Below are 14,350 nucleotides of genomic sequence, written 5' to 3'. Positions count from 1 at the left end.
GTTTGTATAAGACATAAAGTGTTTGTCAATAAACAGAGCCTGAGCACTGACAGGGCTCTCCCAGGCAATCTATGGTAGAGAGTATCCTTCCCAAAGAAAATTTCAGTCCAGTGAGAGAGGTCTCACACACACACACACACACACACACACACATACACACAGGTTTACAGTAACGTATCACTTGGTTGCCTAATACACCGCAAGATAACAAAGACCGGGAAAGAGGGATTCAAAAGAAAACATAACCATGAATGTTAAAGAAAAACAATCAATCGTACCAGATATGACAAGCAAACAGAGCTCTATTTTATTTAGCTACTATTGCTGGGAATAGACCAGTCTTGTTGCCCAGCTAGGTGGAAAAGGGCTGAAGAGTTTTTAAGAGCTGGAGTGGCAGGCATCTTAGGCCATCAGTGTTTGCTAATTGGCCTTACCCAAAGGAAAAGTCCCCTAGAGAAGGGAATGGCAACCTACTCCAGTATTCTTGCCTGGAGAATCCCATGGACAGAGGAGCCTGGCGGGCTACAGTCCATGGGGTTGCAAAGAGTCAGACACGACTGAGCGACTAACACACTACACGCTAAAGGAAAAATAAACTTTCTGGTATCTTCTTGAAGGAGGTAGTTTGGCAACTTGGAACCAGCCTTCCTCCCCCTCGCCCCTAAGTCAGGCTCTTACCCTCCGAGAAACTGGGTGATATTTTCCTCAATATTTACATTTCAGAGAAATGACTCTTAGGTCATAGAGAAAGACTTTCCAGGATTGTAAAAGTGGAATGAAGCTGAGAGAAGATTTACATCTCAAATGGACAGAGATAAGATTTACAGTAGCAAGCTTTCTAAAGTAAATGCTCCAAAGAAAAGAGGAGTCAGAACCTAGCGTCTGGAAGATACCCATCCAAAGTTGAGTCAAGCTGCTCGAAGGCCCAGTGACTTAGTCAGGTCCAACTCTTTGTGACCCCACGGATGTAGCTTACCAGGCTCCTCTGTCCATGGGATTTGCCAGGCAAGAATACTAGAGCAGGTTGCCATTTTCTCCCCCAGGGGATCTTCCTGACCCAGGGATCCAACTGGCATCTCTTGCATCTCCTACATTGGCAGGCAGATTCTTGACCACTGCACCAAAGCTGAGGGGAACTTTAAAGCCATCATGATCAAGGAGACCAGAAGTATCTGAGATTATTTCATTCAAAGAGTTTGAGAGGCTAACAGCCTATATGACTCCATCCTTGAAGGAATAACTTGGGACTGCAGAACCAGACAATCCACTATTAGATGCAGGAGTTAAAGTGAAAGTCGCTCAGTCATGTCCGACTCTTTGCGACCCCATGGACTTAGTCCATGGAATTCTCCAGGCCAGAATACTGGAGTGGGTAGCCTTTCTCTTCTCCAGGGTATCTGTCCAACTCAGGAATCAAACCGGGGCCTCCTGTGTTGCAGGTGGATTCTTTACCAACTGAACTGTCAGGGAAGCCCCAGTGAATAACAAGACTTTTTAGAGACCTCATCTGGAGGGAGGTGGAGGCAGGATTCTGGAGGAAGGGGTATGCAAGGATAAGCTTCTCTGTTCCCTAGTTGCTTCCTGGGGTGCTGTTCCCTCAGGCCAGGGAGCTTGGAATAACCGATGGATCTGCACCAGAGGCAATATCAGAGAGGGAGGAAAAGTAGTCTGTCTCCCCTTTCCCTCCCTGGCAAGATTCTGAAGAACTCGGAAGGTGAATCAGTCATTTGCAGAAGATTCTGTTATTAGCCCTGGGAACAAAAGCTTCCTCTGGTCTCTATCCTCCACTTATGTCTCCAGCATCTGCCTGGGCTCCACTTGCTCAACCTCCTGAGTGGTTAGAGGGGCAGGGTGTGGAAGGCAGAGCCAGTGCAGCATTTCGGAAAAAGGGATTAAAGGTGCGGTAATTCCGTGGCTTGTTAACTGGAGTTCAGCCATGGGAGTCCCACAACGCTCCCAGATCCGGGTTGTGCTCATCTATACAAGCTGTTCCACCCATCAGAAATCCCAGCTGCTACATCCTGTGGGCCCAGGGGAAAAGGGGTTAATATCTCCCTCCACTTCTGCTGAGAAAATTGAGTCATAGAATGTCACAGTTTGAAGGAACTAGCCTAGTCAGTTATCTGACTGAAAAAAAAAAAAAAAAAAAAGGAAAGGATCGTGTTATACTGCCAGCCAGTGCTAGAATTTGGATCCTCTGATAGTTAGTGGGGGGTACTTTTTTCTATTAAATCCATTTTCTGTATTGTCCACACATTTTCACACAATCCTCTTTAACCAACGCCCTTTTAAAATGTATTTTTACAAGACTTTTACTGGAGTATAGTTGATTTACAATGTTGTGTTAGTTTCAGGTATATAGCGAAGTGAATCAGTTACACATACACCCACTTTTTTAGGTTCTTTTCCCTTATAGGTCATTACAGAGTATTGAGTAGAGTTCCCTGCGTTATACAGTAGGTCTTTATTAGTCTTTCTGAAAGTGTGAAAGTCGGACAGTTGTGTCCAGCTCTGGGACCCCATGGACTGTAGCCCGCCAGACTCCCCTGTTCATGGAATTCTCCAGGCAAGAATACTGGAGTGGGCAGCCATTCCCTTCTCCAGTGGATCTTCCCCACTCAGGGATTCATCCCAGGTCTCCTCCATTGCAGGCTCGGGCCACTTCAGATCACATTCTCCTGTTCTTTATGTTGGAGAATAGTGGACAATTAGCCCACAATTTATATAAACCCATGACAGAGAATTCATGTTCTCTAATAACGTGTGAGAAATAAGCAGATTTTCAATATTCACCATGGACAATACAATCAGGAATATGGCTTTCTCAGGCTTGTGCTCAGGATTCCTTATAACCTCTCCCCCAGTGGAAGTTTTGACATGAGGCTGGGATAGAAAACAGTCATTGCAGGAAAGAGATGTGCAAGTTCAGACTCATCAGGAGAGATGTCAGGTGGAGTAGCTGTTGTATCATGTGAAAAAGAAAAATAAAATGGATATAAGCTGAACACCAGTTTGGGGTGTGAGAGAAGAATATGTACCACGATGCAGGTTTCCACAGATAAAGAACTTTAGTCTTTGGTGCAAACATTGAGGGGGAAAAGAATCACAGATAATATAAAACCTGACAAAACATAATATGTGGCCATTTTGCTTTCCTAAATAAACCTCTGATTTACATTCTTAAACAGATTCTAAAGTTGGGTTCAGAACTGACTAAAGATCTAATCATAAGGAATTCAAGTTCACGGATTTGGCCTGAAAGTCCTAAAGTCGTATTTCTATGCTAATTTTACAACCCCACCCCCACCCCGCATTACTAGCAGGATTTGACAATTAAGGCTTAAAAATGGCGAAAGATACTTGAGGATAAAGCGACTCTTTAAAAACTTATTTTTTAACTTCAAAATTAAGACTGCAAAAAATTATCCAGTTACCCGAAGAATTATTAACTCAAACTTGCAGTTTAAACAATTACCATGTTTCACTTTCTTTTTTTATTGCGGGGGTAGGGGGAGACGGCGAGTTCTATCTCTTAAACTTGAGCAGTCATTTTTTCCTCCCTATGTTGACACGCTTCTTGACGCGTCCCAAGTTCAGTTCAGTTGCTCACTCTGTACCCGACTCTTTGCGACCCCATGAATCGCAGCACGCCAGGCCTCCCTGTCCATCACCAACTCCCGGAGTTTACTCAAACTCATGTCCATTGGGTCGGTGATGCCATCCAGCCATCTCATCCTGTCGTCCCCTTCTCCTCCTGCCCCCAATTCCTCCCAGCATGAGTCTTTTCCAATGAGTCAACTCTTCGCATGAGCTGGCCGAAGTATTGGAGTTTCAGCTTCAACATCAGTCCTTCCAACAAACACCCAGGACTGATCTCCTTTAGGATGGACTGGTTGGATCTCCTTGCTGTCCAAGGGACTCTCAAGAGTCTTCTCCAACACCACAGTTCAAAAGCATCAATTCTTCGGTGCTCAGCTTTCTTCACAGTCCAACTCTCACATCCACACATGACTACTGGAAAAACCATAGCCTTGACTAGAGGGACCTCTGTTGGCAAAGTAATGTCTCTGCTTTTTAATATGCTATCTAGGTTGGGCATAACTTTCCTTCCAAGGAGTAAGCATCTTTTAATTTCATGGCTGCAATCACCATCTGCAGTGATCTGGGAGCCCAAAAAAACAGTCTGACACTGTTTCCCCATCTATTTGCCATGAAGTGATGGGACCAGATGCCATGATCTTAGTTTTCTGAATGTTGAGCTTTAAGCCAAGTTTAGCCTATTAGCATTCCTTACCGGAAGGTCAGCGGGAAAGGTTTAGGAAGCTGGTATTCAAAAGTCGTTTAGTATCTCTAAGTACCAGTAGGTGCTGGCAAGTGCCGGGACGGATCAATGCAGGGAAGGCAAGACATTCCTTATAAAAGGAAGACTAGAACGGCCCTTCCAAAGCATGCCAGAGGCGCTTTGAGGATCACCTGGAGGCAATCAAAGCCAGGAGCAGGATGCGGCTTTATCTCGAAAGCGCCAGCTCCGCAGAGGGAGCCGCCGGCATCAGAGACGATTACATCTTCTCCACGCTGCATCCCCCTCAAGTCCCCGTTTCTCTGCTTCTCCCAGCTCGCCCACAGCCCAGTCCTCGCCGGAGGGACCGTCTTGGCGCTCATCTCCCGGCCCCTCCCTGCCTGCTCCCCGCCCCCTCCCTGCCTGCTCCCCGCCCCCTCCCTGCCTGCTCCCCGCTCCCCCGCCCCCCGCCCCGTCCCCCGTACCGCGGCGGCGGCCGGCTGCGGCGTTACGTCAGTGGTGACGCCGCGGCCGCCCCCGCCCCCACCCTGCCCGGCCTTTCGAGCGCCTGAGGGGGGCCGGCCGCTCGGCGCGGCGACCTTGGACCTGTGGCTTGGCGGCCTGAGGGAGGAACCCGGCGCCCGGGCTCCACCTGGGTGTCTGGGGAAGGGCGTTCCCTGCGGCTTAGCGGGGGCGGCAGAAGCTCCTCCTGGGCGGGTTTCCGCCTGTCATAGCTGTCGGGGCCTGGGAAGGGGCATCCAGTGTTAACTCCAAGCTGCTGAGATGCAAAATAATCCCGGGCGTCCTTACCCCTTCAATAGAATTTCTGCCACTCAGCGTCTAATGGGGTGACAGAAACGTGCGCCTATCTTGTTAGCTTTAGAATCTGCCCGTATTGACTGGCGTAGAAAGTTTTCCAGAAAACATTTCCTTTCTGAGGAGGCAGCCAGGTGTGAGTGAGCTCAGGTGGCAGTGGGTGCTTTGAATTTGGCTTCCTCAAACAGCAAGTAAGTTTCCAGAATGGGCAACAAGATGTAAGGGAAACGAAAGTCGCTTCTGTTCAAAATTACTTTGCCTGAAACTGCCAATTTAAGGTAATGAAGTAGTTTCCGGAAAGAAACTAAAGGAAGAGACTCGGGGAGAAAAATCTGGAGGAAAGTCAAGCCTACAGGTACGGAAAAATTAATCCACTAGTATTTATTGAGCTTTTATTTATACTTTGCGTTCGACTTGAGCCATTTGTGCTCCATTTCTCCGTGGGGAAGATGGAAAATGGAAAGAACCAGCGAGACAGACGTGCAAAGTTAATAATATGTCAGTGGAGTACAGTATCCTGCAATATATGACAAGTAATACAATTGTTCATATCTCTTAAAACAACAGTTCCACTTTAGGAAATACCTTTTAGTGGCGTGACTTTTAAAAAAATGAGTGCACCAAGGTTTTCATGTGGTATTATCCAAAATTATCCCAACGAAAAAAATTTGAAGGGAGAAAAAAATTCTAACTAAAGGGGAAAGGCTAATTAACTTCTGGCATACTGACCTTGGAAATTCTTGGCGCAGATCACAAAATGGCAATAGCCCTGTCGATTAATAGTTGAAAAATACAAACAAGTACCTGCAGGCTCAACTGCGTAAAATGTAGTTATGCATATAAAGGTTAAAGATAAGGAATGAATTTGCATAGCTTAATGTGCCTTTCATTCCTTTTTCAATATACTTGAGTGCATAATAACTTTCCAATTCAAGTCCGTCTCCAGTGCATTCCTCCTCCTCAAAACACAAACTGCTGTTTTGTAATCTTCCCTACCACCTTCATTCCTAAAATGTACTAAATTCATTACATGAGAACATCTCTTAAGATCAAATATTTCTTCTAATTAAGTATTTCTAGCTTATAGTATAGATTTCCCTGTGGTTCCTACAAAGCAAAATATAGCAAATTAAAATCCTTGCTCCTATTTTAATGTCATAAAACCCTTGGAAGTTCGTTTGGCAAACACTATCAAGAGTGCCACATCTGATGTAGTAATTCAGCTTTTAGAAATCAAGAGTTTTTACTTGAGACTCAACCAATTTAGCAGGCTACTCATCTATTATTTGTAGTAGTGGAAATCAGAAACATGCTAACTGTTCATCACTGTTGGAACAGGTAGGTACATCTGGAATGTTCACAGGATGGAAAATTATATAGTCATCAAAAATCTTATTTTCAAAAAGTGAGAAATGAAGGAATATAGATCAAGACAACTGTGTCTGCCATTCCCTTTCCTCTAAGAGGAACTTCGTAAGTTCTGTTATGGTAGACATGACTCCTTCTCCCTCTTTGCAACATTTTGTGGACTGGCATGGACACTAGGCCCAAGGGTAAAAGGTCTATTGGAAACTTGTTAAAGCTCTACCCAAACACTGTAAGGAGAAAGAGAGGCTGAGGTGGTTTGAAAAATGGTTTAAAGGTGCATTGAGTAGGCAATTGGTGGATGCCAGACAGCAAAAACCACAGGGAGCAGAAGTCATGAATAATCAGAGGTTACAGAGAGTAAAGGCTGAGTTACAGAGAAGCAGCAGTAGCAGGGATCTTAGCAAGATTCTGAGTAGAACCACTTGAATTCCAGGAGCCTCTAAAATAGCTATGGAAATGAAAACTAAAAGCAAGATGCAAAGATGTATATACTGAGAGGGAGGGGACATATGTATACCTATGTCTGATTCATGTCGATGTATGATAGAAACCAAGACAACATTGTAAAGCAACTATCCTCCCATTAAAAATAAGTTAAAAGGCCTAGGCCTAAAATATGGCATGTCTAGCTTGTCTACTGAGCTCCAGGATCTCTCTATTGCAGTCTGATATTTTAACTGTATTTTAAAATATGTGAAGATTATTCACATTTTACAATATTTGGAAGGAATGCGTTAGTATTTTAATAATGGTGGCAAGATTACAAGTGATTTTTATTTTCTACAACAATCATGATTTTTAAAAACTTGAGCATTAACTAGCATGAATATCATCAGTAGTCAAAAATTCTAATAATTTTGAAAGTAAGTTCTATGTTGTCATTGGGTGGTTAAGGTGACTAGCAGACAGAATTTCAGAGAATTTTCTGGGGTGATTAATGCCTTAAGGTCTTATAAGGACTAAAATCATTTGATGGAAAGAGGAATGGAATGATGAAATAAAGGCAGACTGAGTAAGGCATAGGTGGAGAGTACTAAAAAGGATGTCTTGAATAAAATGTCTTTGATACAAAGGTGTAAACTAGGGAGAGGTGCTCCATGGGAAGGGGGGACTGGAGATAAATTATCTGGAGATAATTGTTAATTAGGTTAATAATTAAAGAATAGGAATGGGATGGACTTCCCTGCTAGCTCAAGTGGTAAAGAATCCGCCTGCAATGTGGGAGAACTGGATTTGATCCCTGGGTTGGGAAGATTCCCCTGGAGGAGGACATGGCAACCCACTCCACTATTCTTGTCTGGAGAATCCCCAGGGACAGAGGACCCTGGTGGGCTATAGTCCATGGGTAGCAAAAAATTGGACACAACTGAGCAACTAAGTACAATAGGAGTGGGATGGTGTGTAGCATAGCCTTTTCTTTATTGGTTTTATCTTAATTCAACTTTGAAACTTCGTCAGCTACCATTTTATTTCAGGTCTTAACAACCTAGGCCTAAAATATGGCATGTCTAGCTTGTCTACAGAGAAGGAAATGGCAACCCACTTCAGTGTTCTTGCCTGGAGAATCCCAGGGACGGTGGAGCCTGGTGGGCTGCCGTCTATGTGGTCGCACAGAGTCGGACACAACTGAAGCGACTTAGCAGCAGCAGCAGCTTGTCTACTGAGCTCTGTTGCAGTCTGACTTTTACAGAACTATCATAAAAATCATTCTTCTCAGGTAATTTCTCTATTTGTTTTTTACCCATCATATAAAATCTAAGCTTTTAAATAACAACTACAACAAAAATCTCCATCCCTTCCCCCTTTATCACCTGACTTCCCCAAACTTACCAATTGCATTCTCAAAATCAGTCAGTTCAGTCACTCAGTCGTGTCCGACTTTGCAACCCCATGGACTGCAGCAGGCCAGACCTCTCTGTCCATCACCAACTCCCAGAGCTTACTCAAACTCATGTCCATTGAGTCGGTGATACCATCCAACCATCTCATCCTCTGTCATCCCCTTCTGTTCCCGCCTTCAATCTTTTCCAGCATCAGAGTCTTTTCAAATCAGTCAGTTCTTCAGATCAGATCAAGTATTGAAGTTTCAGCATCAGTCCTTCCAATGAATATTCAGGACTGATTTCTTTTAGGATGAGATAACCTCATTTTCTTAGTTATGGAAAGTCCAGTTGGATCTCCTTGCAGTCCAAGGGACTCTCAAGAGTCTTCTCCAACACCACAGTTCAAAAGCATCAATTCTTCAGTGCTCAGCTTTCTTTATAGTCCAACTCTCCCATACATGACTAGTGGAAATACCATAGCCTTGACTAGACGGACCTTAGTTGGCAAAGTAATGTCTCTGCTTTTTAATATGCTGTCTAGGTTGGTCATAGCTTTTCTTCCAAGGAGCAAGCATCTTTTAATTTCATGACTGCAGTTACCATCTGCAGTGATTTTGGAGCCCCCAAAAATAAAGTCTGCCATTGTTTCCACTGTTTCCCGATCTATGTGCCATGAAGTGATGGGACCAGATGCCATGATCTTAGTTTTCTGAATGTTGAGTTTTAAGCCAACTTTTTCACTCTTCTCTTTCATTTTCATCAAGAGGCTCTTTAGTTCTTCTTTCTTTCTGCCATAAGGGTGGTGTTGTCTGCATATCTGAGGTTACTGAGGTTCTCTCAAAATCAGTCCTTCCCCAAATCTGACTTTTGACTGCTAGGAAGTCAATCTTCTCAGCATCTGCTACACTTCAGGCTCTTACCACCTTTAAATCAGGGCTCTTTATCTTCTAAATAGAAGACTGTTTAACTTTCACTCCTGCAAATCATTACAAGCAGGCCTAAAAACTCTCACCTCCTGGAAACCACTCTCCTAGTAACCACTGGGCTTCCAGATGCCCCACCCTCCCACCAGTACATTATTATGTGGTCACAGCTTTTGTTCCGAATTCTGCCTGATTCTCTCTCTAGGCATTATAACTTCTTTAGGGGCAAGGACTGTGCACTTGCTACATTTGCATATCTCACTTAGTACAGTGCTAGCCAAAAATACTCTTAAAATGTTTGATGAATTAACAATCAGAAATTCCCTAGCATAATATGAGATTGTGGAAAAGATGTGCAGGTGTTTCCCCATTTCCATATGGGGAGAAATGGCAACTTGCCCTTTACCCAAAGTAAGCTGACAGTTTCCTTAACAAGATTAAAATTTAATGACTCTAATACTCAATTCTGAGGCCATATCCAGCTTCTTCTGAAGTGTTTGCAACACAAGCGTTTTGTTTCTGTATCCTGAAAAGAAGATATGAATGAATTAAAGGAAGACAAAATACATTGCAGATTTGCAAACATTAGAGTTGCTTTTTATGATTTGACTTTTAGAATTTTCTAGTCCAGTTTTTCATGAATGAATTTTTGAGCTGTTAACTTTGAGGAAACTGCTTCCAAGGATTTACATATTGAATGTTCCTGACTTTAAAGTTACATAAAGTTATTACAAATATTTTTGAGTACATATATGCCTGGTACCATGCCTGGTATCTGGTACCATGAAATGTCCCTAGCCTTCATGTAAATGTTACAGGAAGATGGAGGATTGAATGAAGGAAGTCAGTAAGAAGAATACTAAAGAACTCAGACCTGAAGTTTTATTTAGTTGCAGGAACACAGTGCAGTGCAGAAATTTTGTTTTTCATGAGTGACCCAAGGAACGTTAGATTTGTGGCAAATAAGTAAGAAAGATGTTGAGAAAGCAGTGTTGAAAATGGAACAGCAGATGGCAAGATTTGGCCTGAAGAAGTGAATAGAGAGGCAAGAACAGGGAAAAAAAAAAAGGCTTTTTTTTGGTTTTGTTTTTTCAGTTCTAGGAAAGAACAAGGCTGGTGGCAGATAGGGGAAATAAATGCAAGTTGAAAAGTAGATGGTACCAAGTTAATTAAATTTAAATATTAGTCGCTCAGTCATGTCCAACTCTTTGCAACTCCATAGACTATAGCCTGCCAAGCTCCTCTGTCCATGGAATTCTCCAGGCAAGAATACTGGTGTGGGTTGCCATTACCTTCTCCAGGGGATCTTCCTGACCCAAGGATCAAACCAAGGTCTCCTACATTTCAGCTGGATTCTTTACTGACTGAGTCACCAGGGAAGCTCAGGTGGTAGCAAAGCTAATTTAATTTTAAAGGACCGTTAAGTGTTTATTTAGAGGTCTGTGAGGTAAACTTAAATTGAAGAAAGTAAGGGAAATCACTAGACCATTCAGGTATGACCTAAATCAAATCCCTTACAATTATACAGTGGAAGTGAGAAATAGATTTAAGGGACTAGATCTGATAGACAGAGTGCCTGATGAACTGTGGTTGGATGATGGAGGTTCCTGACAACAGGAGACAGGGAGCAAGACCATCCCCAAGAAAAAGAAATGCAAAAAAGCAAAAATGGCTGTCTGAGGAGGCCTTACAAATAGCTGTGAAAAGAAGAGAAGCCAAAAGCAAAGGAGAAAAGGAAAGATATACTCATTTGAATGCAGGGTTCCAAAGAATAGCAAGGAGAGATAAGAAAGCCTTCCTTAGTGATCACTGCAAAGAAATAGAGGAAAACAGTAGAATGGGAAAGACTAGAGATCTCTTCAAGAAAATCAGAGATACCAAGGGAACGTTTCATGCAAAGATGGGCTCAATAAAGGACAGACATGGAATGTACCTAACAGAAGCAGAAGCTATTAAGAAGAGGTGGCAAGAATACACAAAAGAACTATACAAAAAAGATCTTCACGACCCAGATAATCAAGATGGTGTGATCACTCACCTAGAGCAAGACATCCTGGAATGTGAAGTCAGGTGGGCCTTAGGAAGCATCACTATGAACAAAGCTAGTGGAGGTGATGGAATCCCAGTTGAGCTATTTCAAATCCTAAAAGATGATGCTGTGAAAGTGCTGCATGCAAGATGCCAGCAAATCTGGAAAACCCAGCAGTGGCCACAGGACTGAATCCCAAAGAAAGGCAATGCCAAAGAATGCTCAAACTACCGCACAATTGCACTCATCTCACATGCTAGCAAAATAATGCTCAAAGTTCTCCAAGCCAGGCTTCAGCAATATGTGAACTATGAACTTCCAGATGTTCAAGCTGTTTTTAGAAAAGGCAGAGGAACCAGAGATCAAATTGCCAACATCCACTGGATCATCAAAAAAGCAAGAGAGTTCCAGAAAAATATCTTACTTTTTATAAATATTTAAAATATTAAACAAATATTTCTGCTTTATTGACTATGCCAAAGCCTTTGACCATGTGGATCACAATAAACTGTGGAAAATTCTGGAAGAGATGGGAATATCAGACTACCTAACCTGCTCTTGAGAAATATGTGTGCAGGTCAGGAAGCAACAGTTAGAACTGGATATGGAACAACAGACTGGTTCCAAATAGGAAAAGGAGTATGTCAAAGCTGTATATTGTCACCCTGCTTATTTAACTTATAGACAGAGTACATCATGAGAAACGCTGGGCTGGATGAAGTGCAAGCTGGAATCAAGATTGCCAGGAGAAATAATAATAACCTCAGATATGCACATGACACCACCCTTATGGCAGAGAGTGAAAAACAATTATAGAGCCTCTTGATGAAAGTGAAAGAAGAGAGTGAAAAAGTTGGCTTGAAGCTCAACATTCAGAAAACAAAGATCATGGCATCCGGTCCTATCACTTCATGGCAAATAGATGAGAAAACAGTGGAAACGGTGGCAGACTTTATTTTGGGGCTCCAAAATCACTGCAGATGGTAACTGCCGCCATGAAATTAAAAAATGCTTACTCCTTGGAAGAAAAGTTATGACCACTTAGCATAATAAAAAGCAGAAACTTTACTTTGCCAACTAAGGTCCGTCTAGTCAAGGCTGTGGTTTTTCCGGTAGTCATGTATGGATGTGAGAGTTGGACTATAAAGAAAGCTGAGCGCCAAAGAATTGATGCTTTTGAATTGTGGTGTTGGAGAAGACTCTTGAGAGTCCCTTGGACTACAAGGAGATCCAACCAGTCCATCCTAAAGCAAATCAGTCCTTAATATTCATTGGAAGGACTGATGTTGAAGTTGAAACGCCAATACTTTGCCCACCTGCTGTGAAGAGCTGACTCATTTGAAAAGACCCCGATGCTGGGAAAGATTGAAGGCAGGAGGAGAAGGGGACAACAGAGGATGAGATGGTTGGATGTCATCCCCAACTCAATGGATGTGAGCTTGAGTAAACTCCGGGAGTTGGTGATGGACAGGGAGGCCATGGCCTCCTGTTGCAAAGAGTTGGACATGACTGAGCGACTGAACTGAACTGACTGAACTGAACTGAGGTAAACTTGTATCTTGGAGGTGAATTACCAATGTAGGCCTACTGGAAACTGCAACTGATACCAGGGTTTGTGTTTAGTGGAAACAAAATTGTGAAACTAGTGAATCTGTCTCTGCTTTAACATGTCTCTCCTCTCTCACTGCCTCTACCTTGCTCAGTTTTGCACAGATTCTCAGGCTGCTTGTACCCAGGGCTTTACCTCAATCTATCAAGACCTTTCTGTCTTTCCTTCCATTCAACTTTTCCCATTTGTTCTAGGACTGTAATCCCAACCTTCCATTTTTCTAAGGAACCCAATTATCATGACTGAACTGATCCACTTGTAAATTATTAGCCTTCAATAATTTTTTTTTTTTTTTTTGTATTTTAGGCCTATATTCTAATGGAACTTCTTGTAGATACCCAAGTATGGACTTTCTAAAATGAATTTTAAGCATTGTAGCAGATTTAGTGGAATAAATATTTTCAGAAGCTAAGACACCCTTCCAAGGATAAGCTATGGGTGTATGTGGTGTATATAGAGTTGACCCTTGAAAAAAACTTGGGGTGCAGTTGATCCCTCCTCCAAGTCAGAAATCCAAGTATATCTTTACAGTCAGTGCTCCATATCCTGCATTTCCTCTGCATCTGCAGATTCAACCAACCACGGTTCCTGTAGAACAGCAGTACTTATTTATTGAAAAAAAAAAAAAAATCCATGTGTAAGTGGACTTATGTAGTTCAAACTCATGTTGTTCAAAAGTCAACACATATGTACACATAGATAACTATATAACATAGTTAGTTATAATCACAATGTATGAGTTTATCTAGTTATTTTTACCTTTTTAAATATGTTGACTATTTTATCTCTATCTCCTGTGTTATGTTGGGAAAATAGTATCTGTCTTGTCTTTCCTACGAAAATGCTTTAAAGATCAAATGAAGTTTTGCATGTGTAAACCCTTCCTTAAGTATAAAGAGAGAAGTAAATATATTTATTGTTATTATTTCTGTTAGGATAATTACCACCCTGTAAAGTTCCCTGAGGTCGAGAACTGAATTTTATTCATATTTATAGTCCTTTAAATTGAGTTTTACTTCTGTACTAAAGGAATAGTTGCAGGGTTTCCATTTCTTACAACAGGAGGGAAGAGGGTCTGAAAAAGCAGAGAGAGAAAGGAAAGGAAAAGCATGAGGGGTAGAAATTTTAACTTTTAAAGCTTTAGTAAACTGTGCCAAAAAGATACTAGTACTCTTTCTTGAGGGAAGGTCATTGAGGTACCTAAGTTTTATTTTATATACTGTACATGTCTTTAAGTTCACATATTTAAAAAAAAAAAGTAGAATAAGGAAACATAGGTGGTTAACCATAGCTGTTTGTTTAATTATTTACATCTTCCCAAACCATTTGAAAATTGAAATTCTGCAGTGTTGCTCCTGGGTTGTTAAAAACAAGAAAGCTGAATAGAAAACAGCAGTCAGTGCAGTAGGTACTTACTTCATCATCGGAAACCATGTACTGTAGATTCAGGATGTATGTATGCAATTAAAAAGCTAACAATTCTTCATGTGCAAGAACTAGGAT

At 42.1% G+C, this 14,350-nt stretch overlaps 1 long non-coding RNA gene across 1 annotated transcript in view; it reads left to right on the top strand.

Moving 5' to 3' along the window:
- Positions 1-5,127: 5,127 nt before the first annotated feature.
- Positions 5,128-14,350, top strand: part of LOC133044055 (uncharacterized) — a 131,623-nt gene continuing 122,400 nt past the window's right edge. The window contains exon 1 of the long non-coding RNA XR_009689820.1: positions 5,128-5,450. This is a non-coding gene — a long non-coding RNA (uncharacterized LOC133044055). The remainder of the gene's footprint in view (positions 5,451-14,350) is intronic.

This window comes from Dama dama, chromosome 22 (genome assembly GCF_033118175.1).
Source record: "Dama dama isolate Ldn47 chromosome 22, ASM3311817v1, whole genome shotgun sequence".
In the NCBI taxonomy this organism is placed as follows: Eukaryota; Metazoa; Chordata; class Mammalia; order Artiodactyla; family Cervidae; genus Dama; species Dama dama.
The sequence above is the reverse complement of the archived record's forward strand: the minus strand, read 5'-3'. Positions and strand labels throughout refer to the sequence as shown.